This window comes from Tasmannia lanceolata, unplaced genomic scaffold, assembly GCF_043159265.1.
Source record: "Tasmannia lanceolata isolate RefF3 unplaced genomic scaffold, GAP_Taslan_0.1 ptg000013l, whole genome shotgun sequence".
Lineage (NCBI taxonomy): Eukaryota > Viridiplantae > Streptophyta > Magnoliopsida > Canellales > Winteraceae > Tasmannia > Tasmannia lanceolata.
The window spans coordinates 15,777,775-15,782,140 of record NW_027518690.1 but is presented as its reverse complement, the minus strand read 5'-3'; the positions used below and the strand labels follow the sequence as shown (position 1 = coordinate 15,782,140).

Sequence of the window (4,366 nt, the reverse complement as noted above, 5' to 3'; positions counted from 1 at the left end):
ACATTGATCAAAGCTTATCTCTTGTGAAAAAATGTCTTCTAAGCCATATAAAGTAAGATATTTTATTTTTTTTGCTTTGAATTCATGTGATTTTGAGTGATATGTCAACAGCTACCCTTAAGGAGGGGCCCTCCATGTCTCCAAGGTGGGAAACACTTATGACAAGCAATGCAAGCACATACACACACATAGCCACGCCCACCATTATTATCAACACCAACAAATGGGTCTTCTCCACACCAAAGCAAAAGAGAGAGAAAAAGAATAGCGAGAGAGAGAGAGGGGAAAAAGCTCTGCCACATCCCTCATGTGGTTCATACTCCTCCTAAAGCTGCCTAACATGGTGAGAACGGAAAAGAAAACCCAATACCAGAAAAGATCTAATGTGTTTCCCTCAGTTTGATTTTTATAAGGTGAAGGGGCCACAATAATAATATCAACTTGGAATTTGAATTTGATATTCACATCAACTTGTCAATGGGCCTAGCAAATCCCCTTGGAGTGGTGTGAAAATGATAAAACTTGAAAGGCCACTGCCAACCATCACACACTTTCATACTTCCATGACATGTAAAATGATGGGTGTGCACAAAATGTAACAAATATTCCTGCACTAAATATACACCGAAACTTTGTGTATAAACCATCTATACTGCCAAATTGGAACAGATGCTGATGGTGTTCTAGAACTCGTCCTTAAAAGCTAGCTGTTAAGGGGAGGGTGCCAAGTCGTTATAAGCCCATCCACATCTCATTCACTTTTCCGATGTGGAATCTTTGATTTTGCGTGGAACCCCAACAATATCCCTCTTCACGCGGAAGCAACGTAGGAACTACGAGATCTTCCTCAAGGGATTTTCTCCATCCTCGAGGGCACGCAGGGGTTACTGAGATCTAGGGATTTTATCCATCCTCTGAGGCACACCCGGCTCTGATACCACTTATAGGGAAGCAAGACGTACCTTTTAAGGGTGAGTTCTACTTGGGTCCCAACAGATGGATCAGGCTGCCCTAACGAGAAAAATATAAGATGGATGCGATGTGTATAAAAAATAAGAGAGAATGTTTAGAGAAGTAGGTATATTAAACAATTGGAAAGCAATCGCTAATAATTAGGATGTCAAGATCAATTCCTTTCTTTGCCAATGCATCTGCCTCTCTATTTGCACTTCTTAATTGATGCTGCAAAGTGGAAGTCATCTAAGCTGCACAGTTCTACGATTTCGAGACTTTTTGATTCATCAGGTTGTAGAATTGCAAACTGTAAGTTCCTAAGAGTCCAATCAATCAACATCTTTCTTCATGGCAATGGTTCCTAGAAATTCTACGTTTAAAAAAGATTTGATCAGTGCAATTTCTGTGGAGACCAGCTCAAACCGATGGCCATCGGCACGGTTTGGACCCTACAGATGGTGTATACACCGACGTTCGGTGTATAAATTGTAAGTAACATAGCCCAAAAGTAGAACACAAAGAATTACTTTTGTGATTCATTTTAAAATGGGTGTCATTGTCATGAGACAAAGGGTAGGATACCATGTCATTTTCTTTGGATTGTTCTTGGTATCATTGAAAGATTAGGGTTTATTTTGACAGGTGTACATTTAATCAGCTTTTCTCAACATAAGAAAAAAAAAAAAGGTAACCATGAGATGGGGGATATCTCTAGATGATCTTCTCTAACTCCCATATCTTTTCTGTGGGTCCAAAACTCCCCTGATCAGTTTAATAGCATCTTTCTCTTTGAATGCTGAAATTCAGCTTTTGATGGGAAAAAAGCTAAAAAAGAAAACAAAACTGCAGACCTCTAAAAAGGTCCATGAAAAATCAGGAAACTACTCAAAACAGAAAAATATAAAACTCCCTCTCTTAACATAGTTGTAAGTTGTAACTTGGCTGTTGATTCCATTATTTTTTTCCCTTTCTGGACACATGGGTCTGGAGTGGTGCAGAAGCAAGTACCCATGAGACCATTCATGGGCTGCCACGTGTACCTCTGGAAGGCTGCCACGTGTACACTTGAGTCTTGCAAGAGAAGCATACAATAAATTGGTGTTGCAATAATAGCATGCAGGGAGGTGGGGAAAGAAAATAATGAGTAAATCCATGGAATGTGGGAAAGGTTTTTATGGGTCTAAGGTGGTAAAATTGGCAGTTAAAGTTGGTATCATATCAAAAGAGTCAAATACCACAACAGTCACAAAAGAAAGGGAACAAGAAAGATGAATACAGTTAAAAACATACAGTAAATGTGAAATGGGTGTTTGGTTTTTTCTGAGTCTTTTGAAGAAAAAGCTCATTGCTTGCTAAAACCAGTGAAAACCCATGAAACTGTAGCCCTTTCATGTCCCCTTATTCAAACAAAGCTGCTCATTTCTTCTGTATACATGGATCCAAAGGGCTCAAAGCTTTCTCAAGAGGTACCCAGCTTTCATCAGGCTCTGGGTCTCCCACAACCAGATATGAGAGAAGATAAATCAGTAGAGAACAGAGAATTACAAATTGTAGTTGCAGAGAAAGATGAGGGGAAAAAGCAACTTGCACCCAAGAGAAGCTCAAACAAAGATAGACACACAAAAGTGGATGGTAGAGGGAGGAGAATAAGGATGCCAGCTCTCTGTGCAGCAAGAATTTTTCAACTAACAAGAGAACTAGGCCACAAATCTGATGGAGAAACAATACAGTGGCTGTTACAACAGGCCGAGCCATCGATCATAGCGGCGACTGGGACCGGAACAATCCCGGCCTCGGCCTTAGCTGCTGCGGGTGGCTCTGTTTCACAACAGGGGACCTCTGTTTCCTCTGGTTTGCATCCAAAGATTGATGAATTGGGACAAGGTTTGGCCTCAAGTAGTAGGACTAATTGGACTATGTTAGGTGCGAATTTTGGTCGATCACACATGGCGACAGGTTTATGGCCTTCTGTCAGTGGTTTCAGTACTGGGTTCCTTCATTCTTCGGGGCTGTCCACGTCGAATTTGGGCAGTGAGAGTTCAAATTTTTTGCCTAGATTGGGCTTCCATGGGTTTGAATTGCCGGGTTCGAATCTGGGTTCGATGAGTTTTAGCACGATTGGTGGACATAACCAGCAGCTTCCTGGTTTGGAGCTTGGGCTTTCTCAAGATGGTCATATTGGGGTGTTGAATCCATTAAACCAGTTTTATCAGCAGATGGGGCAAGGGAGAGGGTCTGGTCCCACACATCAGCAACTTCAACAACCTCCCCCACCTGCTAAGGATGATTCTCAAGGGTCAAGACATTAGAGAATTAAGAGTGTAGAAAAGTTTTTTTATAAAGGAGAATTTGAGGAGAAACTGAAAGAAATAGCATGTTGAAAATATGCGGTTTTTCGAATGGTTCTCCTCTACATGTAATTCCACAAGTGGGTAAGAGGTATGAAAATTCAGTCTTCTATGAAATTGGGACATTCAGACTGGATTTGGGTATTGGGTTGCCCCTTCTTCCTCTGCACAGTTTCACTCTAGTCTCCAACTACAGGTACTTCTGGTTTCTCCTTTTCTTTTTCAATTTTTTTACTTTTTTCCCATGAAAACCAGTGGCATACATAATTTCCTTCTTTGAGAATAATGGTTGTTTATGGTCTGCAATGTTCAGGTGGAACTATTCAAAGCTGAATAGCTTGGAATTGGACTTACTTTGTTGTTTATTTCAAGGTTTGTCAATAACAGTGTAAGCCATCTTTGATTATAGGCTATTTAGGTCTTTATGGAGTGGTGATTGGCTTGTTTGTGAAAGTTACACTAAGAATTCCTTAATCATATGATTATGTGACTTTCTTTTAGTTCTAGCAAGGATGTTTGCTCATTTTAGAATTTTAAGTCTGATGGAAGGGCAGGTAACCAATTAGTCCTGGCTCTCAATGCTTCCAGTTTGGTGCATACTAACACAAGGTTTAACATAAACCTTGATGTTTGTGCAGAGTGTGTGGTTTTCTGGCTACATCTCTGAAAATAATCCTCTTTGTTATGGAATTACTCATATTCTGGAAATGGGATTAGTTTCCTTCCATGAAATGAAAACAAGTTGATATTAATTTGTCACCATTTCTCATGTCTTCTTTTTCATTATTGCCATTAGAATTAAAATTACCATAGTATTCTAACTAAATCAACTGATACTATGAAATCCTTGTAGCTTTCGAAATTCTTGGAATGTAGACTTGACTTGTTGCTTCTGTTTCTGGCCTAAATTAACTTTTCTTGAACAATTGCTGAATCTTCATGCATTATGTTGAAGTTCAGTGTCTTGGGACACCCATTGACCCTTATTTTCTATTTTTTTTTCTTCAGGGTATTTATTTTTTCACTTTTCTAAGATATTATGTTATTTTCTTCAGGGAAATTAT

The 4,366-nt window shown here is 39.5% G+C and overlaps 1 pseudogene across 1 annotated transcript; it reads left to right on the top strand.

Annotated features, from left to right (window-relative positions):
• The first annotated feature begins 2,057 nt into the window (after window positions 1-2,057).
• LOC143889882 (transcription factor TCP20 pseudogene) lies at window positions 2,058-3,808 on the top strand (annotated as a pseudogene). Its single transcript, XR_013254985.1, has 2 exons — window positions 2,058-3,498; window positions 3,616-3,808. The product of XR_013254985.1 is annotated as a transcription factor TCP20 pseudogene (transcript).
• The last annotated feature ends 558 nt before the right edge of the window (window positions 3,809-4,366 follow it).